The 26,656-nt window shown below is 39.2% G+C and overlaps 1 long non-coding RNA gene across 1 annotated transcript; it reads right to left on the bottom strand.

Annotated features, from left to right (window-relative positions):
- Positions 1 to 4,390: 4,390 nt before the first annotated feature.
- Positions 4,391 to 26,613, bottom strand: LOC125165862 (uncharacterized). Its single transcript, XR_007152250.1, has 4 exons — positions 26,221 to 26,613; positions 18,585 to 18,671; positions 9,061 to 9,147; positions 4,391 to 4,720 (listed from the first exon to the last, which is right to left on the bottom strand). It is a non-coding gene; the product is annotated as an uncharacterized LOC125165862 (long non-coding RNA).
- Between the last annotated feature and the right edge of the window lie 43 nt (positions 26,614 to 26,656).

The following is a 26,656-nucleotide window of genomic DNA, read 5'->3' on the forward strand; positions in this document are numbered from 1 at the left end:
TTCTCCTAATTCTTTGAACATATATTATCTGTACCACCCATCTGCCCACATTGTATCATATACTGTCTTATACTACTGCTATTTTTCTATATCTTCTATTACATATTTATTGAGTTATCTGTAAAGTACAAAGGGACGTACAGGTTAGGGATTCGATGATAAATAAGAATTATAGTATAGGAAGAGAACATGTACACAAAGAGCATTAATATTTACCATCACATAAGAACTTTAAAAAGTAGGAAACCAGAGCAAAGAAAGAGAACCTGCAACTAAAGGTCTCAAAAAACATTCACGGAGAAGGCAGCATTCGACCTAAACCCTAAAATTTGGATAGCATTTTATGATATCGTAGACATAGTGAATTCTCCAAGAACATGTGTTAATTGAATAAACAATAATGAGTTAATAAAGCACAAAAATTGATACAAAGCACAAGGTAGTTTGTCAAAAATCACCTGCTAACTTAATGACAGAGATTAGAAACGTTTACGTAAATGGCTCCTGAGCAGTTCTCAATCCAGATAGACATTCCAGCATTTTTTTTTTTTCTTTGCTCTTCAAGCCTGCGCAGATCCTGTATCATGATCTACTTGGAGACCTGCAATATGGTTGTGTTAAGCCAGAGCTGGGCAGGATCTGAGCGCCAGCAGAGTGCAGGGCGCAGACCGGCCTTTCCAGTGCCTGTAACTGTGAGCTACTCCTGGAAGGAGCTTCTTTCCAGGGGGAGGAAAAGACTCCACTTTTATCCTTCCTGAGAACAGGAGAATGTCTTGAAGGCAGCCTCCCAGACCTGCCATTTGTCCTGTTTGTAACAAGCTCCACGGAGCCAGTCTTTCAGTCCACATCACGAGTGGGGAAATAAAGGTATCGAACATCAAGGAACTGCTTGAAGTCACAGAGCAAACCGGTGGCGAGCGGCTATAACAACATCAAGGGGCTGGGGTCTTCTGCCCCAAGTCCAATGGGTCATGCCACCTGCTACTTGGAGTGGCCAGAATGAGTCCCAGGGCTTTCTTTGACAGTGGAACCTTCGGACAACCCTGGTCTCTTTATGTATTAACAGACCGTATCAACTCTCCCGCCTGCCACGTACTGAGCTCCCCACTCCCACAGACACCGACATTACAGGTACCTAAAGAGCAGGCTATAAATATTAATCAAGAGAGTGAAGTTCATGCCTGAGAACGTTATGACAGCCGAAGTAACACATAGGACAGACATTGCTTCCACGGAATAAGGAGACATCTTTTCTCTGCGTGAAGCCTCTGCCTGCAATGTAATTTCCGATGGCGGTGGCGGCGTGAAGGAAAGAGTAGGAAAGCCAACCAATGTGGTTCTGTATAATGAATACATTGATGAGGTCTTGTGAAAGTAAATAAAGTCCCTGTAAAACACTGGGAAGTTTCTTTGAAAATAGCCCGTAAATTGATCATAAAGGCTACCTCAGCCTAAAAGCCAAGGCCATGAATGTAATTAGGACTCACTGAAAGAATCCAGACCAAGGGTGAGGGGGAGTCTAAGTACTGAGCCTAGGAAGGGAGCAAGAAGAGAATGGTTAGGTAGGAATGTTAATTGCCTCTTGAATAGACCCCCTGAGGAGATTCGGCCCCCTTCATCCTCTTTTGGGGTAAGGCCCAGTGATGGGGATAAGAAGTTAACGATAAAATTTCACAGCCAGGCTAAGTTCTTGGCTTCATGCAGTCAAGAGCAGTTGTGATTATTCCCAGACTTGGGGTATTTCTCGAGTATGGTTGAGCTTAAAGACATAGGAAATGTACCAAGGGTGGTTCCAAAAATCCTTGAATTTTTATAAACCTACTAATTAAGAACTTAATTTTTTTTAAGTTTATTTATTTTGAGACATAGAGAGAGGGGTGGGGAGGGGCAGAGAGAGAGAGAGAGAGAGAGAGAGAGAGAGAGTCCCAAGCAGGCTCCACACTGTCAGTGCAGAGCCTGAGGCGGGACTCAATCTCACAAACCATGAGATCATGACCTCAGCCGAAATTAGACACTTAACTGACTGAGCCACCCAGGTGCCCCATTAAAAGAAATCCTTTTTACAAAACCAAGGCTAAAGTTTCTATAATCAGATCATCTTCAGAATTATATCACAAAGTTATAAGATTGGCTGAATAAATTTAGTGCAATAAATGTCACAGTGATAACTTCCTGAAAAACTGAGAAGAAAAGTAGCAAATCACTGAATCAACAAAATACGAAGGAATGTAGAAATATGGTTATGTTAGGATAGGAGGCATAGAATAATATACTGAAAAAAGCGCTTTTCCAAAGATGATATAATTTAAATTGCACTAAAAAAACATACATGGTGGAATTTTTTAATTATACACATACAAAAACTTCTATAAATCACCTTAACAAAATCAAAACAGGAAATATTCATTCACATAAGGTATACATAAATGCTGTAAAATGCTGAGCACAAGAGACAGAACTTCAACTAAACATGGAAATGTGATGTAATTAAATAGGACATATAGTTATGACAGTTCAGACTATTCTCCTTGCCAAATTAGCAACCATCAAAAGAAATTTTATCTGGATTAAATCCCACAAAAATGAGCAACTTATATTAATCAGATTGTAAAGGTCAATTAATAACCATAATACAATAAAGCACATAATTATATGAACTGTAATACAAGTCAATAAAGTTTTATTGTACTTAACAGAATTGGGTAAATTATTATATTGTCCTAGATTTTTGTATCAAAAGTAAATTTAAAGTAACTGGACCACTGTATAAAAATGTTTAACGAATACTTATTCAGTGCCTACTATCTGTAAGTCAACCCTTACACAGAATTTCTTTGTTCGATCGTGGCCCTGTTAATTTGAAGGTGGACCACGTTTTATCCCAAAACATCCCAATGAGTTTTATCACAAAAACTCATTTATCCCCTTATGTACACTTAACTTTCATTAGGACTCTGGCTACCACAAAATGCTTGACTGCATTTCAGTAGAAAAAGAGGTGCTACATTACAGACACTTTTGTGTGGCATCCTCTGGTCTCACCTCTTCCCACTACCCAAACCACATTGAACTATCCAAGCTGCCCTGAATATGCCACACTCTTTAACACCATCATAACTTCTGCACAGGCTGTTTTTTCCACCACCTGCAACCACCATTGCCCTCCCAAGCACATACTGAAACACATACACACACTTAGCTGCTTTTCAAATCTTCAATACGTGCTTCAGGGCTAGATTCAAATATCATGCTGCCCTATGAAGCCTTAATGTTTCCCCACAGTTAAGTCAGGCCACTATTCAGACCATTTTTAACAAATATGTATAAAATAACTTCCTTATAGCATCTAACAAACTGAACAATAATTTATCTATTTATGCATTTGTCTTCCATTAGACTGTAAGTTTCTCAAGACAGTCTGCATTTTATTCTCCTTTATATTCTCAGGTTTCAGCACAATAACTGGAATTTAATGGCTGCATAATAAATGATGAATAAAGAATGAATAAATGAATGAATGAATTCAGTGAATGAAAAGATGGGGGAAGAATCAGAGTGTCAAAATTACCCTTCCTGGCCTGCCGCTAACTACCCGAGGAACCTAAGAGCAATAAACCTTCTGAATCCAATTTCTTCCTGTTAAATAAGAGAGTTGGATTGGATCATCTAAAGATCTCTCCAATAGTAACAATAAAAAAGAAGTAACATTTTTTGAGCTCCTTCTAAATGTGAGACACCGGCTCAGTGCTTCACACGCACATTAACACTAATCTTTATGACACTTGTACAAAGTGGGTACTATTTATTCCTGTTTTGCAGATAAGAAAATTCAGAGTTAAAGTAACTTATGGCTCCACACATTGTGAGGGTAAATTTAGGACTCGTGCCCAGGTCTGTCTGGTTCCAAAGCCCATACTGTTCCCTAAGACAATAGTAATAGAGGATGTTGGCAACTTGCAGGCATATTGTAAGTGTTAAGATTATCCACTTTTGTGTGCAAATGGAGGATTATCTATCCACTTTTGTATACAAGATTCCATGTCATCGAAGAATGGTGATAATTCGGCCATTCTGTTCTGGGCTACTAAGCACATATACCACACCAGTTATTACTGAAATCCACTTCAGATCCTGGCAATCAACTCCTACCTAGATCAAACTGAAGGTCATAAGATATCTCAATTCCCAGTAGATAAAACCTCTACTAAAATGTGTTGATGTAAAACCTCACTAAAATATTGATGTCCTCGAAGAAGGTGGAGGGATAGCTGTTTAGAATTTCTTTGTAGCAGAGAGAAAAGATTCATTGCCAAACCCAATAATAAGATTTTGATATACATATATATATATATATATATATATATATATATATATGTCATTACTTACGGTGGGTCGTTCTCTGCTTATTGGAATGAAAACAAAAACAAAAGATATATACCTTAAGATCAGGAAATATGACTTTTTCATATCCTGTTATCAGCATACTATGAGTTCAATGCATAATTAGATATTTACATATCTTCCTCTACTCACAATTTACATATCTTCCTCTACTCACTGATAAGCCCATCATAAATTGAAAATATCTTTAGTTGAAAATTCAGGGGCACCCGGATGTCTCAGTCAGTTAAATGTCAGACTCTTGACCTCATCTCAGGTCTCGATTTCAGGGTCATGCATTCAAGCCCCGTATTGGGCTCTGCATTGGGCATGAAGTCTGCTTTTGTTAAAAAAAAAAAAAAAAAAAAAAAAAAAAAAAAAAAGAAGAAAGAAAGAAAATGCATTTAATACACCTAACCTACTGAACATCATATTTTAGTCTAGAATATCTTAAACATGCTCAGAACACTTGTATTAGCCTACAGTGGGGCAAAATCATCTAACACAAAGCCTGCTTTATAACAACTGTTGAATATCGCATATATTCTATTGAATACTGTACTGAGAGCAAAAAACAGAAGGTCTGTACTGGTACAGAGTGGTTATAAGTGTGTCAGTTGTTTATCCTCATGATCGCAGGGCTGCCTGGGAGCTGTGGCTGGTTGCCACTGCCTGGTATAATATAATATCATTGTTTTTTATATATATATATATATATATATATATATATTTATATATATATATATGAATAATGTTAGCCTCAGAAAAGATAAAAATTCAAACTTCAAAGTACAGTTTCTACTTTTTTTTTTTAACATTTATTTATTTTTGAAAGAGAGAGAGGGAGAGACAGAGAGCGTGAGTGGGGGAGGGTAGAGAGAACGGGAGAAACAGAATCAGAAGCAGGCTCCAGGCTCTGAGCTGTCAGCAACCTCTATGTAAGGTTCCATACACTCAACACAGGGCTCGAAGTCACGAACCGCGATATCATGACCTGAGCCGAAGTCAGATGCTTCCCCGACTGAGCCACCCAAGAGCCCTGCCAAAGTACAGTTTCTACTGAATGCATACTACTTTTGTGCCATCATAAAGACAAAAAGTCAGAAGTCGAATCGTTGTTAGTTGGGGACTATCTGTATACCTAGTCATACGTTTTGCTCTTTACGTTCATGAGCTTTTTCCCTCCATCTCCTTAAAACATGGAAACTATCTGTTCAGTGTACTTTTTCATTTGCTTTCGCAATTACATGGGGTGGAAATTTTTGGAAAAATAAATACCAAGATCTCAGAAATTATCTCTGGGAATTGGGATTATAGGAAACTTTCACTCTTTATATTACTCATTTTGGCATTATTCAAATTTCCTATAAAGATCATGCATCGGTTTTGCAATTTGAAAAGGCATATATATAATCACAGTCTTTAACAATGAGTTTAAAAAAGTGTATCATATACATCTGATGAAAAAGAATACACACGACAAATCAGAAAGTTCAGGTTTACTTTGCCTCTAGATGACTTGGGAACTCTTAGCATTAGAAGATAATGCAGATGTGCAGAGTATTATCTAATATCTGGCCTTGAATGGGTATCTAGGGATTGACAACATCTCAAAGGATGCCATGTAGTATTGAGTCATAAAATGCCTTTAATTTAAAATCACCTCCAAAGTATACTCCAACATTTGGCACAGGGAATACTACGAGCCCATGAGGGAAATGTTCTAATCCTTCAGCATAAGGACTCCAGGTCATGTTCTTCATTTAAGCCTGCATCACCTCTTAATCTTGACAACAAAATCCTCTCCAAAATTTTGGCAAGCGTATCAGGAATGATGCTGCCAAACAAGCATCATTACCGATCAGTCTGGTTTTCCCTCTGCTGAAACATGAAGCTATCTAACAAAAATTGCTTGATGCAAATCACAAACAGGTTTTCCACAAATTTGGCTCTTTGGTTTATGAGCAGAAGGAAGGAAAATTACCCGATAGTTACCTCTGTCTGCCCACCGACACTATCTATCAGATGTTGGCCAACTATGACCCGTGGGTCAAATCTGGCTGTTCCCTGTCCCATCTCTTAACTGTTTCTATGATCCACAAACTAAGAATAGTTTTTTTACATTGCTGGATAAAAATCAGAAGAAGAACAATGTTTCATGACATGTGAAAATCACATATAATTCACATTTCCGTGTCCATAAATAAAATTTTATTGGAACACAGCCCACTGATTCATTGATGTATTGTTTATTGCTGCTTATATGCTACAACAGGGTTGAGTCATTCCAACAGTAACCATATGGCCCTCTGGAATGGTGGAATAATATCTCCCAAAAATTCACATCCACCCAGAACCTCAGAATGTGAACTTATTTGGAAATAGGGTCTTTATAGATGAAATTAAGATGAGGTCATGTTGGGTTAGGGTAGGCCCTAGATTCAATGGCTAGTGCTTATAAAAACAGGAAGGTACACAGATACACAGAAGGAAGGAATTTATGTGGAGATAGAGGCTGAGATTGAAATGAGGCATCTACTAGTTCAGGAACACCAAGGATTGCCAGCAACCATCAGAGGCTTGAAAGGAAACATGGAATGGTTTCTTGTTCAGAGCCTCCAAAACTCTAAGAGAGTAAATATCTGTTGATATGAACCACCAAAAGAAACAAATTTCAGTTTTTTGTGGTATTTTATTATGGCAGCCTAGGAAACTGGCCCCTTCCATAAAAATGTTGCTGACTCTTTTTAATTTTTTAAAAATTTATTTATTTTGAGAGAGAGACAGAGAAAGCCAGAAGAAAAGGGGCAGAGAGAGAAAGAGAATCCCAAGCAGGCTCCACACTGTCAGTGCAGAGTCTGACATGGGGCTCAAGCCCACAAATTGAGATCATGACCTGAGGCCAAAAACCAAGAGCTGGACACTTAACCAACTGAGCCACCAAGGTGACCCTATTGCTGACTCTTAATACAGAGAATTGTGCCCTGGAAAAAAACTCAACACAGGATGTTACCCTAGGCCGATTTAACCAGGGCAATACTGGGTCTGGAAAGGGCATAAAAGAATTAAAAGACCACAGGGCAGATAGAGGACAAGGCAGTTCTCACCACACAGGCTCATACTTAACTTACAGTTTTTTCTTAAACTCACAGAAGTAAAGAATACTACTTCTTTATTTTAGTTGTTGACCACACACTGTTATGTCACACTGCATGAGTTTCAACAACAGCACTTTGACTTAAAAGTTCATGAGAACCTCACCATTCCATTTTCCGTGAGTGTAACAGGAAGTCAGTGTCTTAGTTATGTGGGGCCAATGGTCAAGAGCAGGCTGGGAGAGGTTATCTGACTCTCTCTAAGGAACGGTCCCCCTGTAACTACACCTGAATCTGGCTGAATACGAATGCCACCTCCCCATTTGAGTTTCTAGGAAGTGCTGTTGAGATCACTACAGAGTCTCACAGCAGTACCTCAAACTCTTTAAACTCAGAGGCATTCAGTAAATATGTGTTAACTGATTAATGAATATCCACTTCTATTCACTGGTAATATTTAAAGAAGACTCAGGGTTTTAGTACCTTCCATCATATTTAAGATCCTTGTAATCTCCAATACTGGTGTTCTACTGGATATAAAAACACGGTAAGAGGGTAATGAAATGCTTCCTTCTCAATAATCACTTAATTTTTGTGTTACCCAAATTTATCTGGCTCAAGACTAGATTTGTATCTTGGCTTACCTATTCAAATAAAGGATGAAACACACCTAGTGAGAAGAAGATGAAATGTCACGTGTGATTATAACACAAACACAAAAAACACACATGATGCCGGCCACGGACTATCGGGAACTCTGTGCCCAGGATACCAAACAACTCAAAAAATATTCACATTTCAGTTATGCACCAAATTATAATTTGCCTCGCATGACAGGGAACTTCTAAGACTTTGCTGATTCTTACACCAACCACCACGATTCTCCAAGTGGAGCTGAAGGTTCAAACTTGGTTTGATGAACCCCTTGCTTCTTGGCTAAGAAAACACCAAAATTGCCAACCAGGCAAGCTACATGATGCAAAGCTCCCTTCCAAATTTTCTTTAGTAAGGAAGATATGGGTCAGCCAAAAAAGCATCAATTCCCCAGTAAAAAGCTGGTACATGGATATCCTGAGACAGCCATTTCCAGCCCATCTGCACACCAGATCCCCAGTATTCTCACTGAAGGTGTAGTTGCTACCTGAAAGAGTGGAGGCTTACCTGACTGAGCTTACGGGTTCGTGTGCGCAGCCACGAGAACAAGGGACAAACAGAGATACTGAAGTTTACGTGTAATTATTTTAAACGTTTTCATCTTTAAAATAAGAACATTTCATTTTTTAAAACAATACGCATTGGGGGCACCTGGGTGGTTCAGTCAGTTAAGCATCTTACTCTTGACTTGGGCTTGGGTCATGGTCTCACAGTCCAAGAGTTCAAGCCCCAAGTTGGATTCTGTGCTATGTCAGCAAGGAGCCTGCTTGGAATTGTCTCCCTCTCTCTTTGCCCCCACCACACTCATGCTCTCTCTCAAAAGAAGTACATAAGTTTTAAAAAATTGTTTTAAATATGTTTTCTGTCAAGAGGAACTGGATGAAGGACAGCAAAACAAAGTACAAGAACCATACTTAATGTACTGGATTACCTTCTGTGCCACATCTTCCCAGGATCCATTGCACCAGAGAGGAGCCACAGACTTCAACAGTAGGATCTAAGAAGTTCTATGAGACTCCTGTGAACAATGACATAAGGATTTTATTAAAATACAAGGCTTATCCACGTTCTGCCATTCACTTGTGGGAGGCTCCACCTGGCTTCTGAACACCCAAGAGGTGTCATGGAAGGTTCATAACTCGCTCATTACTGAGGTAGGAGCCACTCCTGAAAACAAGGATGTCAGATTCCTCATCCTCACGTACTGCTTCCATATGGCACCTAGACTTTCTCAAACATTTTGATGACTATCTCCACAAGTGCTGGAAATTCAGATATCTCCTGAAGCAAGACAAACCACGTCCTCTCTATTTTATGTTGTGACCTTTACTTCTTCAACTGGCCTCCATTCTGTGCAACCCGGCTCCCCTCATCTTTGGTCCTTTCAGTCTGTGCCTTTCCTAACTTTTTGGGGTTCAGAACGAGCCACGTTTTTATCATCTACTAAATCTACTTTTGACTGGATCAACGTTTAAATGGGCTATTCTACGCATTTCATTTTTTTAAATTTTTACGTTTGATGTGATCTAACAGGCATCAGTGGCATCTTACCTGAGGCACTGTACTTAAAAATAGAGAAAAATGATAGAGAGGCAGTTAAATCTTTCAGAGTTCTTCTCTTTCCAATATGGAATTAGCATAAATATCTGCTTACTTTAAAGAAAGTGTCTAAAGACCTTTGCATAATTGAGGGACACAATGCATCAGGCATCCCTCCTGACTAGCCACCTGTTGAAATTGTTAGGATACACCACTAAGCCAGAATCTATCCATGTTACTGATCTTACTTTTTTTTTTTTTAACTTTGTTTAACATTGATTCATTTTTTGAGAGACAGAGAGAGACACAGCGTGAGTGGGGAGGGGCAGAGAGAGAGGGGGACACAGAATCTGAAGCAGGCTCCAGGCTCTGGGCTGTCAGCACAGAGCTTGATGCGTGGCTCAAACTCGTGGATGACGAGATCATGACCTGAGCCGAAGTCAGACGCCCAACCGACTTAGCCACCCAGGCGCCCCTTACTGCCCTTACTTTAAGTTTTGATAAATAATGCTGATATCATATTTACTGAAATTTGCAGATTCCCCCTGACATTAAAGTACTTGATGATGGATTTACAATGCCCTGACAATTGCTAAAACTACCATCAGTTTGTCAAGTGTTGACAGTGATCAAACAACTCTGCTTTGCAACCATACTAAATAAAAGACAAATGCTAGGCTTAATTATAATTATAATGCTTTTCAATTTTATGAACGGAATGATGTCGTATAGCTTTATTTTGTAGGTGAAGTTTGAAATTAGTGTTTAAAAAGATTTGTTGAGGTTTCACTTATGGGAAGCCTTAAAAAAGTTTTTTTTTAGTGGGAATGCAAGCTGGTGCAGACACTCTGGAAAACAGTATGGAGGTTCCTCAAAAAACTAAAAATAGAATTACCCTACGACCCAGCAAATGCACTACTAGGCATTTACCCACGAGATACAGGTATGCTGTTTGGAAGGGACACATGCACCCCATGTTTATAGCAGCACTATCAACAATAGCCAAAGTATGGAAAGAGCCCAAATGTCCATCGATGGATAAATGGATAAAGAAGATGTGTATATATATATATATATATATATATATATATATACACATATATGTGTATACATATATGTGTATACATACACACACACACACACACAATGGAGTATTACTCAGCAATCAAAAAGAATGAAATCTTGCCATTTACAACTACGTGGATGGAACTGGAGGGTATTATGCTAAGTGAAATTAGTCAGTCAGAGAAAGACAAAAATCATATGACGTCACTCATATGAGGACTTTAAGAGACAAAACAGATGAACATAAGGGAAGGGAAACAAAAATAATACAAAAATGGGGAGGGGGACAAAACAGAAGAGACTCATAAATATGGAGAACAAACTGAGGGTTACTGGAGGGGTTGTGGGAGGAGGGATGGATAAGGGGCATTAAGAAATCTACTCCTGAAATCATTGTTTCATTATATGCTAACTAATTTGGATGTAAATTAAAAAAAAAAGACATCAGTGTGGATAATAAGCTAATACGTAAGTATGAATATCGTGTATCTAATTTAAAAATAAACAGGATATACAAAACTGAAAAAAAAATTTTAATATTTATTTATTTTTGAGAGAGAGACAGACTGTGAGTGAGGGAGGGGTAGAGAGAGAGGGAGGCACAGAATCCGAAGCAGGCTCCAGGCTCTGTGCCTTCAGCAGAGAGCCCAATGCGGGGCTCAAACCCACAAACCACAAGATCACGACCTGAGCTGAAGTCGGATGCTTAACCAACGGAGCCACCCAGGCGCCCCACTTATGGGAAGCCTTTAAAGAAACGGTTAAAAATAAATCTTCTCAGGGGCAGTTGACCTTTCAGTTGACTCTTGATTTCAGCTCAGGTCACAATCTGACAGTTTGTGGGTTCGAGCCCCACGTCAGGCTGTGCGGGGACAGTGCAGAGCCTGCTTGGGATTCTCTCTCTCTCTCTGCCCCTCCCACTAGCTCTTTCTCTCTCTCAAAAGTGAATAATAAATAAACATTACAAAATAAATCTCCTGAAATTCTGTCAACATACATATTACTCACTTTGAACATGAATTAAATTTGAGAAATTTTAACCTTGTAAGAGTCTATTCTTCCAAAATCTTGTGATTCAGACTTATGGAATTATGTTATATTTCTTTCACTCAGACTCATTATTCAACTTGAAGTCACCTTTAAGAGACAGAGGCAGCGACAAGAGTGAGACTATAGGAAGAAGCTGAATTTTTGGGGAGTGGGACCAATCAGAAGTCTTGGTTTCTGATCTTTATTCTGTTACTAACCAGTTAAATTTAGGCAAATCACCTACTATTTCTGGCCTTCGATCCTATAGTAACCCATTTACAAACAACAGGGACTATAATGTACAGCATGCTAGCTATAGTTAATAACGCGTTTAGAGACTAAATCTTAAACGGCCTCATCACACACACAAAAAATTTCATTACCATATATGGTGACAGATGGTAACTAGACTTATTATGGTGATCATTTTGTAGTGTATACAAATATTGAATCATCATGTTGTACACATGAAACTAATATGTTATACCTCAGTAAAAAAAGAAATAGAAAATAAAACAATCAGAGAAAGATAAAACAATAGATTGTCTCAGAATAATTTGCACAACATATAATGAAGACATCTCTAACTCTATACCTAAGGATGTAAAGGAGACCTGAAAACAGAGACATGTGATGTTCCTGAAGGGTAAAGTCAACATTATAAAAAATGTCAATTTTACACAAATCGATTTTCAATTTGTATAACTTTACGTAATCCCATCAAATATTTAGAGAGAAAATGTTTCTGGAATTAAAAGGTTGTTCCCAAATTTCATTTGGAAGAATAAATGACTAAGAAAGCTGACTTTTTAAAACAAAAGAACAAATATCCCTACCAGATATCAAAATACACTACAAAGTTATACAAATTAAAAAAATAGGGGTGCCTGGGTGGTGCAGTCAGTTGAGCATCTGACTCTTGATGTCAGCTCAGGTCATGATCTCAAAGGTTCATGAGATCGAGCCCCACATCGGGCTTTGCAGTGACACTGTGGAGCCTGCTTGGGATTCTCTGTCTCCCTCTCTCTCTGTGTCCCTCCCCTGCCTCACACTACCTTTCAAAATAAGTTCCAATTGAATTAATAATCACAACATTTTTAAAAATATAACAAACACGAGAAAAATATATACGTAATTTTAAGGGAGCAATTTTAAGGGAGCAAAGTCATTCCTAAATAAGACAGAAGACCCAGAAGCCATAAGGAAAACAACAGACAGAAACTAAACTTTTATGCACAACAAAACGCCACACACTAAGTTAAAAGAGATGACAGACTGGAAGAAAATAATCTGCAACATATAACAGTAAGGAGGTGGGGCACTTGGGTGGCTCAGTGAGTTAACCATCCCATGCTTGATTTCAGCTCAGGCCATGATCTCCAGGGTTCATGAGTTCGAGCCCTGTTATCAGGCTCTGCGCTCACTGTACGGAGTCTGCTTGGGACTCTCTCTCTGCCCTTCTCCCAACTGCATACATGTGCTCTCTCTCTATATAGCTAAAAATAAATAAACAGAAAGGGGGTAAATTGCTATAATATGTAAAGAGTATAAAGTTCCTTCAAAAATAAAAAGACAGTCTGATATAATTAGGTAAAAGAGTAAGAATGAGGAAAAGAAAAAAAAATGATAAAAAATGTGAAACAACACTGATCTTACTAGTTATTTCCCATCAAATTACAAAACACCAAACAACCGATATTACGCAGTTTTCACAAGGAAATGGGGAACCAGGCATTTTCATCACTGCTCACCTGACTATAAACAATCACATTTTTGTAGGTCAATTCAGCAACATCATCAATATGCTATAGATTCTGATAACAAATCATAACCTTTGATGAAACAATATTACTTTGACAATCCATCCTGCAAAAATACCTACACATCTGGACAAATGTATATATGAGTATTAATAATATAATAGAGAAAATTTTAAAACAGCTTACATATTCATCCGTAGGAAGAATTACTAAATACATTTTAAAAGTTCTATATGAACTCTGAAACGTGATGTGGTGGCTAAGAAGAATGAGGTTTTTTCTTGGGCCGCCTGGGTGGCTCAGTTGGCTGAGCATCTACTCTTGATTTTGGCTCAGGTCATGATCCCGGGGTCATGGGATCTACCCCTATGTGGGGCTCTGCACTGAGCACAGAGCCTGCGTAAGATTCTCTCTCTCTCTCTCTCTCTCTCTCTCTCTCTCTCTCTCCCCCTCCACCCACTCCCTTGCTCTCTCTCTCTCTCTTTAAAAAAAAAAAAAAATGAGCTTTTTCTATTTGTACTCTTAGGGGAATTCTTCAAGATACGAAGTTTTAAAAAGAAGCCACAAAATAGAATACAAAGACTATACAGAATAATTTCATTCACGGTACTTGTAAAACTCATGTATGTATCTGTGTGTGAGCATGAAAATGAACAGGAAAAAAAAGCTCAGAAAGATACAGCACGACCAGCTAACAGAAGGTAGAGGAATTTCTAAAAGAAGGAATAATGAAAGGGAATATTTATATTCTTTTGCTTGTTAAAAATTATAGCAAGCAAGTATACCTTTTCTCATTAAAAATTTTTATGGATGTTATGCTAAGTGACATAAGTCATACAGAGAAAGACAGATACCATATGTTTTCACTCTTATGTGGATCCTGAGAAACTTAACAGAAGACCATGGGGGAGGGGAAGGGAAAAAAAAGAGAGGGAGGGAGCCAAACCATAAGAGACTCTTAAAAACTGAGAATAAACTGAGGGTTGATGGGGGGTGGGAGGGAGGGGAGGGTGGGTGATGGGCATTGAGGAGGGCACCTGTTGGGATGAGCGCTGGGTGTTGTATGGAAACCAATTTGACAATAAATTTCATATTTAAAAAAATTTTTATGGAAAAATAGGAATTACCAAGTGTAGTATTTTTATTAACATAGCTCCCACCTTATGCAGAGCTACTTGGTCATATATTAAACCTGCAGTTACAAAGTCTAGAGTTCTCTTTTGTGACACATTCATTTCTTTTCCTTATTTTTCATATTTATGTGAATAGCTCTAGTTTTTATAAGGTTAAACTAATACAGAAGCTTAACTTCTAATACTGAAACGTATAATACTGAGTACAGGCCTCACCTAAAAGGCTGTATTTCTTCCTAGAGGAAACAACAGCTCTAGAGGGCCACTACTGCTATGATACCTTCGGGACAGCCATGCTCTGGGCTGGACATCAACCCTGAATCACGTGACACTGGTGCCTCTGCAATACAGAGAACAAGATTTGAAACTGACATCCAATCTTCTATGAAATTCTAAGGTTGTTGCTCTGTAAGGGAAAGGGAATGTTTAAACCCAGTTACCAGGCCTCTGAGATCACTTTCTGCTACATATTTGCAGGGCACTCTAGGGAAAATTGCTTCACCTTCCCCGGCCTCGGTATCTCTCCCATGATGGAAATGATATCAACGCTGACCTCACAGAGCTTGGACCCAAAGCTAAGTGTATTTGATTCCAGAACTCTTAACTGCTCCACTAGACAGAGCCCTGCCTCCGGCCATATTCACACATTTCACATTTTGTAATCATGATGACAGTCATAATCACTGTGAGGATTACAATTGTTGAAAATTATCTCTTTATTTAATATTTTTTTTTCTCAAGATTGGAAGAAAAAACATGCAAAAATAAAATTTGCATAAGGATAACAAAATATTGCCCAAAGAAATCCAGGGTACAAATAAAGTTAACAGATTGCTGCTAACAAGATTTTTAATTGGCTCTCAGGGAAAAAAAAAAAAAAAAAGGAACGAGACAGAGAACCTGAAGAAAGCTCATTATTCTTTTTGGACTTCTATGAGGAGGGTGGGATTTAAAAAAGTCTAATGGTGCATATTTTTCTAATTGTCCTTTACCCTGACTCTCTCTGCTGGCTTTCCCAACGAAGACTGGATGAGATGTCCAAGGAGAGAGGACAAAACAACCACTTATATTAAACAACTCTGGTTTGTAGGATATTTAAGGAGAAGCATAGATTAAGAAAAGATAGAAGGAAAGCAAAATGTGGGGATATGGCATTTGCTTAATCATGTAGAAGTCTAAACATTAATTAAAATTGACATTAATTAAGAAATATAATCCCACTTGCTTCATAAGAGCCGTTGGCTGGCTGGAAGAAAAAGACAACTACTCACATGGAATCGCCCATTCTACTACAGGCCTTCTAGGGCCTTCTGCAGTCTCCTGTCCGCTTCTCCCTTTGGGAATTCTGGGAATTCTCCCTTGGGAATTCTGCCCAAGAGAGAGGTTGAGAAATGGCGGGTTCACTGCAAATCCTTACTTTACAAATAAGTACTTAATAACTGTTCTGCTGATAGATGCTTTGATTATTTATTTTACTTCCAAATCTATTCAGGGTTTTTTTTTTACCAAATCCCCTTTTTCCAAGATGAAAAGAAAACCCAGTATTTATTGAGAGCTTACTTACTAGGTGCCACCTCTGTTACCTCAGAATATTCATTGTCTCTCCTATTTTTGTTCAAATCTCAACAGAAAACTTCTTTTTTTAAAAATTTTTTTTTTTCAACGTTTATTTATTTTTGGGACAGAGAGAGACAGAGCATGAACGGGGGAGGGGCAGAGAGAGAGGGAGACACAGAATCGGAAACAGGCTCCAGGCTCCGAGCCATCAGCCCAGAGCCTGACGCGGGGCTCGAACTCACGGACCGCGAGATCGTGACCTGGCTGAAGTCGGACGCTTAACCGACTGCGCCACCCAGGCGCCCCTCAACAGAAAACTTCTTACAAAGCACACCTTAAAACAACGATGATAATAATACATTATCTTAACAACTCTTTAAGAGAGGAATTTTGATCCACATCTTACAAAGGAGGAAACCTGGGTTCAGGAAACTGAGTCAACTGTGGAAGGTCACAACATAGCTACCAACAGAACCTGAAATTGAACTCTTGTCCTCAAATCCTGTAGTCCTACTACACCACAGCTGTTTCATGCTGGGAGTGGTAAATTCCCTAAAGACAAGTAGTAATTTTAGAAACAGCCAAAGGCACGGTGAATAAACCTATATTTTGAAACTTAATTGAATACTGAAATGTTTAATGTACCTAGAAGGTGTTAGTGTTATTAAAGTCAGTGATCAAAGTGGGTGATAGAGTATAGTAATAAAAATCATCATCATATAGTATAATTATGAAGAATTAAGACAGAGTTAGCTTCTCATGTGGCTTATAAGGTCCATCCCAAAGAGAAATTTTCCCCAGACTGATTTGAAGATTGGCATTGGTCTGATGGCTTCTGATAAAGTGATAAAGTGAACTGCTTGTTCCTACAAGTGCTAATATAATGATAACAGAAATCAATATTTTTAAATTTTTTTTCAGTGTTTATTTTTGAGAGAGAGAGAGAGAGAGAGACAGAGTGGGAGTGGGGGAGGGGAGAGAAAGAGGGAGACAGAACCCGAAGCAGGCTCCAGGTTCTGAGCTGTCAGCACAGAGCCTGACACAAGGCTCGAATGCATGGACTGCAAGATCATGACCTGAGTCGAAGTTGGACGCTCAACCCACTGAGCCACCCAGGTACCCCTAGAAATCAATATTCTTAACTTCATATTTTATCCTGTTTATGCATAACCATACACTCATAATTATATTATATATTATAATATATAATGTACTATATAAACAGTATCTTATATAACATATATGTGTATATATAATATGCAATATAATACATAACCATACAATGACATTAACTACATTTTAATATGTTTCATGAAATAGTCCTGACGACTAATTAAGGGCTTAATAAGTTCTTACATAAGAATTAAATGAAAAAATATGGAAAAAACAATATAGGCAGATATTTGCTTATATTGTGTCAAGTTTTTACTGTTTTCCCTTACTAAATTGAATGAGTATTTTGATTGTGTCAATAAAAAGACAAATTGAAAATCAAATTATTTTTTAAAGAGTAGTGACAATGTCTACATTAAAAAAATTTTTTTAAAAAGGGGTGCCTGGGTGGCTCAGTCAGTTGAGCATCCAACTTCAGCTCAGGTTGGATTTCCCAGCTCCTGAGTTTAAGCCCTGCGTCAGGCTCTGGGCTGACAGCTCAGAGCCTGGAGCCTGCTTTGAATTCTGTATCTCCCTGTCTCTCTGCCCCTCCCCTACTCACACTCTGTCTCTCTCTCCCTCAAAAATAAATAAACATCAAAAAATAAAGTAATGACAATATCTACAATATAACAGTTCTTTGTTTGCTTATTATGGGGTACTCTCAAAACATCACAATGATGATAATACAGATTTTGTAACTTCAAAAGTCACAGATATTTTTTGTATCTGGTGAAAAGAATATAAAACAAATGTAGAGAAAATCCCTATCTGTTTTAGTCAATTAATGGACAGTGTATAGTATAAACTCACTAGAAATACTTAGGACATTTAAAGTACAGTGGGAAAAAAACAAGAGGCCCAGCCAAAAAAAAAGTGTTAGTATGAGAAAATGAAATGCTGAGAACATGAAAAAATACTTTGAGGGGCGCCTGGGTGGCTCAGTTGATTGGGCATCTGACTTTGGCTCAGGTCACGATCTCGCGGTATGTGGGTTCGAGCCCCGCGTCGGGCTCTGTGCTGACAGCTCAGAGCCTGGAGCCTGTTTCAGATTCTGTGTCTCCCTCTCTCTCTGCCCCTCCCCCATTCATGCTGTCTCTCCCTGTCTCAAAAATAAATAAACGTTAAAAAAATTAAAAAAAAAAAAAGAAAAAATATTTCGATCAAGAAGAAAAAACCTGTCTTAGCCACACAATCGGGAGGAAATGTCTATTACTTACCAATTGCTATTTTTCTTCTCTACCTCTTGGGTGACATTTTGCCCCTCCCGGTGCAACTACTGCTGTAGCTGAGTCAAATGCACAAACCTGGAAAAGGACATAGAAAGTTCAAAATTACGATTCTCTCCTCAGCAGAAAGGGAGATCAGTTCACACTCCCCTTGAGACCTGCTCCTTTTTAACGCCTAAGGAAAGAAGCTGGTAGAGAACTGGTTTCTTAAATTGTTTGAAATTATGAAGTATCCTTAAGTTCTTCAATCTTCTCTCTATAAAGTACATTAAATGGGGCTATACTAAGATCTTGTAATTACTAGTTCTTTGCCAGGAGGCAGATAAAACAGTTGTAAGGGACAGTTTAATATATTGCTACTCAGTGACCCAAACTAGCCTCTGCCTAGAGATTATAGGGACATGGGGCACCTGGGTGTCTCAGTTGGCTAAGCATCCCACTTAGGCTCAGGTCATGATCTTGCGGTCTGTGAGTTCCAGCCCCAAGTCGGGCTCTGTGCTGACAGCTCGGAGCCTGGAGCCTGCTTCGGATTCTGTGTCTCCCTCTCTCCCTGCCTCTCCCCCACTCACACTCTATCTTTCTGTCTCTCTCAAAAATAAATAAACATTAAAAAATTTTTTAAAAGAGAGATTATATGGACAGAATCTTGCTGATTTTTGATCAAGGGAGTTACAGGGGAGATGACTGTGGCATAGAAGGCCCTGGAGCAGGCAGAGACTATCTACGAGGTAATTCAGACAAAAGAATCAAGAACCTTGAGCTTTGATTTTAGTTTGAAACTGAGAAGGGAGAAAATACCAGAGATGTTTGAAAGAAAAAAAAGCAACATAACTTGACAAGAATGATCCATGAGGTGTTCTGGGCTACAGTAAATCATAGGGTGAGAATTCCAATCCTCCCTTTGCTATTTAACTATTTTTATATTTTGCAAAGTCAAATCAATGGTAATTTGAGTGGGAGAAAAGGCAACACAAGGGATCACGTGTTTAAAAAGATGGGAAAGAAAGATGGTGGCTGGGGAAAGACAGGTTTACAGGTTGCCCAAATAAGCAAAAATGTCAGCTTTTAGTTTGTTAGGTAATTTTTTGTTTTAGTTTTTACTTCTTTTTTTTAATTTTTTTTTTAACATTTATTCATTTTTGAGAGTGAGAAAGACAGAGCATGAGTGGGGGAGGGGCAGAGAGAGAGGGAGACACAGAATCTGAAGCAGGATCCAGGCTCTGAGCTGTCAGCCCAGAGCCCGACGCAGGGCTCGAACTCACGGACCGCGAGATCATGACCTGAGCCAAAGTCGGACACTAACCCAACTAAGCCACCCAGGCGCCCCTGTTTTAGTTTTTATTTCTAATTGGTGGTAGAGTGTTTAGCCATACTGAACCCTTCTGAGGTCTTATATCTGGTTCTGTTCTTTGCCTGGAAAATGTGGGAGAGGAATGATTCAAAAATGCCTCCAAGAAACCTAACGAAATTCTTTCAGAACATGATGCTAATTTGGATGGGAAAATGATAACCTCAATTTGAGGCGGGGGTAAGAAATATACACAAGGCAATGCCCAGCTCAGTAAGGAGGCAGCAGAAAATGAAGATCTGGGATTTGTGTTAGCTGTTAGGACAGGAAATGCTGACTGTAGTCTCATCGGCATAGAAGCAGTATTTGAAGCAATGAGAATAAAACTCAAAATCGATTACAAACATGCCGTGACTATCTTTTTTATTAAATATCAAAGTGGGATAGGAGTAGAAGGCATATGCCCCTCGAGGGCAGAGACAGCAGGATGGGGCAGTGAGAAAGTCGACCCGTCCCTGCAGACCACAGGCACTGGCTGATCTGGGCAGTTATAGATAGGACTTCAAGCAAATTATGTAACTCTTTTATAAGAGGAGATTAACTTAATTGGTATTTGAATTTATTGTAGGTATTAAATTAAATAATATATGCAAAACTGCTTTAACTTTAAACATTTACACCTACAACCAAAATGTAAATCAAATTCCAACTGTGTCCTTAATGGAAGAATGCCTCATTGTCATCACCCCTGCTTTTCCTGCTGAGATTCTCTTCCTTCCCAGGCACCCTTACCATCTTCCCAGAGCGGCACTGTGAAGGTCTGTCTGTACCCTCTCACCTCTAATCTCATGTCCCAGCCACACATCTCATGTGGATTTCCTTCCCAACTGTAACTTCCTCTCTAGTTCGACACACTCTTTTACCTACATTCCAAGTGACTTCACTCCCTTAAGCAGCACACACACTTTTGTCCCTAGGGAAGGTAGAGGTAAATTCTGGGTGCAACCTAACCATGTTTTTATGCAATTACACACAATCTAATTTGTGGTGACTGTATTCTGGATAAAGTTACCAAGTATGTTTCCAGGGTCAAGAATCTGACCTGAGATTCTGTGTGCGTGTGTGTGTGTGTGTGTGTGTGTGTGCGTGTGTTTCTTTAAATGCAAATTCTCATTTTATGGATGTGGCCCTAGCTACTTCTCTCGGGATGCATAAATAAAGTTTCATATTCTTTGGTTAATTTTTAGTGTCTCGGGCATTTTTGTAGCCTCCAAGAGAACTGGAAACGTCCCATAAAATTCTTATTCTCTCTAAGGCAGCATGGTATCCAGGGAAACAGTGTCACAGGCTTTGGAACTACCAAGAGCTGGATACAGAACCCAGCCCAGACCACTTATGAGCAGCAAAACTCCAGCCTGTTATGTAACGCCTGGAGGACTTGGTTTGGAATACAATGGAAATAATGGTTTCTACCTTGTAAGATTACCTTGGGGATTCAATAAGGCAGAGTAGGCAAAGCACTAGGCAGTGCCTGGTATAAAGTAGATACTTAATAACTATCTGTTGAACAAACGAGTGTCAGTGACCTTCTCAGTCAGCCCATCCGAAAGCCTAACAGTGTGCTGAACATACTTGAAAGATCCATCCAACTGGAGCAGACCTAACAGGTCTGGTTTAGCAGCAGCTTAATAAAAACTTGTCCATTTACAGATTGCAACAAGTGATTTATAAAGGTTAAACGTACCCTTTTCTTTAAAAAAACACGACATTATCGTTTGGAATAAAAATAAATGTTTGATATAATTCTATACTTTAATTTCAAGAAACACACAGTTCAAGTACCTCATTCTAGGCAGGAAGTTAATCTACTTTTTAATATCAGAAAGTATTTATGGCTTTCAAATAACAATGAAAAATTATGCTCTGCATGGTTCCTACGCTATCACGCCTGAAAAGTCAACTTTTTTCCATATGAATTTTATACTGTCACTTCTGGTCGGACAATTAATTAGGTAATTCTGTAAGACTAGAAACCTGATCTTTTTAATGTAAACTTTGATTGCACTCTGTTAGTTGTCTGTTACCTTTGGAAACAAAGAGGAGATGGTAATTATCTCCCTCTCCCAACTCTGTTCTTTCATGAGATGATATGGAAAGTTTTCGGCCTACCCCTGGAGAGTAAATATTACAAATTCTAGGAAATGCTACTGTAGAAAAGCTTTGACTGAGAATTTCTGGAGAAAACTTTTCCTTTAAGATTTTAACTTTTCCTGCTTTTTGTTTACCCTTCTATAATCTAGAATGTATCCCACCCTTTGGTAACCTTTTCAAATATAAAATCTTATGCTAATTGAACTGAGAGGCCTGAAGAGCAGTGACTAAAAATATACTCACACTTATAGTGGTTTTGTAATAATCACTTATGTATCTGGAAGGCATTCAACATTCCAGAAACTTCATTCCTATTGTACAGGTGTTAGTCCTTGAGTCTCCGTATCAGATAACCAGTGACACTGATGTTTCCTGACTATGCAAGAATCTTTCTATTTGAGTGGTATTGGACAGTTAATAAGGAGCACTAAAACAAAGCCTAAAGTTAAAGAAAGTTTCAGTATTCGGTAAGAATGAAAAAAATTAATAAAGCTCCTACTACATACAAAAATATTTGGTCCCACTGCAATGTTACAACCAATTGAGACCTTATGAGAGTCCTAAAATCAGACACCCCTCAATAGACAATGGCTAACACACTAGCGGTATTTCACTTTTCAAACTTGCTGAGCATCAATTTCCAAATCTGTAAAATGGAAACAACAATATGAGTCCATGGGGTTTGTAGTTAGAGCGAAACACAAGCCTAGCATAGGCTCACACAGTGCAGTGCCTGGCACACAGTAAATTCTCTTCCCTTTCTCTTTAAGTTTACACACATCTGCATGAAATCATATAGGATTAACCGTAATGGAGCATTATGAGCTCTGCGTCATTTTAATCCATATTTTACTTCTGTGCAGCTATTGACTGTATGGGTGCAACACAATTTGGGCATAGGTTGAGAAAGTGAATGGCTGGTGATTTTAAAGAAGATTGTAATGGACACTATCGTTCAGTTAAATCATCATATGAGAAAGCTTGATATGCTGATGAGACATCAGTAGGATTTATCAACCTCAAATGGGCACTCATGATTGCTCTGAAATCTTACTGTGCCCCAAATCTCAATCCTATGTTTCCCAATCATCATTCCATACCTTCTGTAACACAATTAAACTCGAACTCTCCCTCACTCTTAGCTAATGACTCCAAGGACAAACAGAAACCATCAGAAGGGAATTCTCCCGTTTTTCCTTCTAGTAAATCTGTAGCCATCCTCTTCTTTCCCTTTTTAAGGAAAGGAACAAGGTCTCTCAAAAGCCAGTTTCTCAGCATGTGCCCTATATCTCCATCCCCTCCTGTATTCTTAGGGAACCTCATCCCATTCATTACTCCTTTTCTCGCTTATATCTTGCATATATCTACCTATAGTAGAAAGGTCTACTGCATTAATTTCCAGAGCAGTCAACTTTGCTCTAATATCTTCCATTCAAGACAACACAACCCAAAACAAAAAAGCAGTATACCATCACTTTCTAGCTACTACCCTGTCTCTCCACACTCTACCCCATTGAATTTCATAAAGAAAGGGCCATTTATGCTGTCATCTTCTTCACCTACCATTTACTCTTCAACACTGAATCGGGATTCCATTCTCAACATACTGTAAAAGCTTCTCTGGGGCCTGTTACTCATAACTTCTGTATTCTGTATACAGAATCCTGTTCTAAAGCCAGCAACATCCAATGGAAACTTTTCAGTCTTTATTTTATTTGACTTCTCACCAGTATTTTACAAAACTAACCACTACTCTTTGAAACACAATCTCCGTTGATTTTTCCTGACGCCACATTTTCCTGGTTTTCTGTCTACTCCTTGGGGGTTCCTTCGCAGTCTTCTTTGCCAGCTAGGCTCTTTTTCTACCCAATCTCTCTCTCTCTCTCTCTTTTTTTCTATTCATTGTTTTATTATTTTATTTTATGTTATACTATCAAATTCTTTTTTTTTTTTTTTTTTTTTTTTTTTTTTTTTTTAGCTCTTTTGAGATATAACTGGCTAATCTCTACCCAGCCTCTTAAAGAAGTTACTCAGGGTGTGATTCTGGAATCTCTTGCCTTTCACATGTTCTCAGACTTGACTTCAGAAAATATTTATATATGGAATGGCCACAAATCTATATATATTTATATTCCAAACCAGTCTTTGAGCTCCAGATTCTTATATCTGCACATTTAATTTTTCCACTAAGATGTTTTACGAGCATGTCAAAATATGTCCAAACTAATCACTTGAGTTTCCTCCCAAACCATTTGAACCCTTCCCTCCTCAGGAGCTTTGCTATTTTGTCCATCTGAACAAAACTCTCCAACTCTTTACCTAAGTAATGCCTACTTTCCCTCAGGTTTCCACTTGCATGTCACTGCTTTTTTTTTTTTTTACATTAAAAAAAATGTTTATTTATTTTTGAGAGAGAGCAGGGGAGGGGCAGAGAGAGACATGACAGAGGATCCTAAGCAGGCTCTATACTGACAGCAGAAAGCTGGATATGGGGCTCAAACTCACAAACCATGAGATTGTGAACTGAGCCGGAGTTAGACGCTAAACCGACTGAGCCACCCAAATGCCCCTTCATAATTTTTTTTAATATGTTTTATTTTAGAGAGAGAGAGAGCACACACATGCGGGAGAGGGACAGAGGGGGGAGGAAGAGAGAGAGAGAGAGAGAGAGAGAGAGAGAGTCTTAAAGGGGCTCCACGCTCAGTGCCAAACCGGATGCGAGGCTCAATTCCAGGACCCTGGAATCATGACCTGAGCAAAAACCATGGAACACGAAGCCGTTCAACTGACTGAACCACTCAAGTGTCCCTAAACGTCACTGTTTTAAAAGGGCCTTCTTTAACTCTCCTAACTAAATTAGACTATCCTATAGCACCCTGCATCTCCCTTCAGAGCACATATGACCACTCACAGTTATAAACTGATTTGCAATCTCAGTGTTCGATTCTGCCATTTCCCTTACTTTTCTCTAGCTCCCCCCTCCTCACAACACTTCCATGCTTCTAACATTCCATATAATTTGCTTATTTATAGTTATGAAGTTTTGTTTTTCTCTCCACTCTGGCACGTAAGGTCCGTAAAGATTTCTTGTCTCTTTTGTTCCCTGATACGTTCCAAATGTCCGGCACATGCTAGAAACTCAATAAATATCTGTTGAGTGAATGAGAGACTATGTCTGTTTTGCTACTCACTATATTCCAAACTAATCAATTGCAGTGGAATTGAAGTTCAGGTACTATAAAATCTAGGATGAAATATGGAGCACAACACCATAAACACAGTAGGATCTCATGCCCTGTGAATGAATGAAAGCTTTCGAATGAAAAAGGCATATTTAATTTGGAATCTAGACAACGGTCCTCTTTACTATTTTTTGTTTGTTTTAGCACACAATCTTGTCTTTTGTTCTCTTTCTCCACATTCTAAGAAGTTTTAAGAGATAATAATATGAGGCCAGAGCTCCATGAGAGGAAAGACCATGCCCTTGTACTTCTGGTGTCAGCTGATGTCTAGCCCTCTTCCTGGTACTTAGCAGCAGCTGAATAAATAAATAAAACTAGGAACCAATGAGGGGAACTACCCAGTGAATATGTGCCATCAGGTGAAGGCCAGACAGCACCAGGCAGCAGTGGAAGAAGCTGGGGACTTGGAATCAAGGGGGTGAGCTCCATTCCTGCTTCTACCTTCCGACAAAATCTGGCAACTTCCATAGGCCTGGTTTTTCACCTGGTGGGGGAGATGAAACTAGACGATCTACTAAAATGTAAGCTCCCTGAGGCTAGGGACCGCATCTGTCTTGTTCACTGATGTGAAAACAAGGCCTAGATCGGTACGTGTGGCACAGAGTAAGACCCCCAAGAATTTGTGTAAATATCTCTAAACATTCCTTCCAGTGCTAACAATTTAAGGGAAAAATAACTTTGAGGTATTCTAAATAAATATTTCTTTTGCTAGGATCATATACAGATTACCATCATCTTAGAAATAAAGAGCCTAGTCCAAAAAGAATACCTGTTTCCTCTCGGTGAGTTGGTTACGGGGATTTACCTGTTTTACATTTTCACCGTGCATTCTGGGGTTCTTTAATTATATTTAGATAAATAATCATATTTGTACACTTAGCGTTTGATCTGGAACCTTTAGCTCTGGGCGCGAGAACACCCAACTCCTGAGGGACTGTATACTCACAACTGTGCAACTTGTACTGGTTCCAGTCTTGCTGGCGGTCCTTGCCTGCCATTATGTAGTTTCCGAGGCAGGATGGGCTCTTGCCATTTCTCAGCCCTTTCCTTCCTCACCCATCCTCTGCCTTCACCCCTCTCTCCCATTCGAGGCTTTCCCCTTGGCTGGCCCGACGCAGGGAGAGGTCAGGAGAAACTGCCCCAGCGCTCAGCGCCCCGGGCAGCCGCAAAACCGCCTCCCCCAGCCAGTTACTGCGGACCGCCGGCTCTCCGCACTACGCTCTACATACGCTTTCGTATCGAAAGGAAATCGTGTTTTCTACGGTAAACTAGGGACCGCTGGTGGGGCGCGAATCTCTGCGTCTACACTTGTTTTCTAGCCCCGGAGCGGCTGCGGGAATTGATTGGTTCCCTCGCGCCCCGACGCTTGGGGTCCCCCCGCG

Source organism: Prionailurus viverrinus, chromosome B2 (assembly GCF_022837055.1).
Source record: "Prionailurus viverrinus isolate Anna chromosome B2, UM_Priviv_1.0, whole genome shotgun sequence".
Lineage (NCBI taxonomy): Eukaryota > Metazoa > Chordata > Mammalia > Carnivora > Felidae > Prionailurus > Prionailurus viverrinus.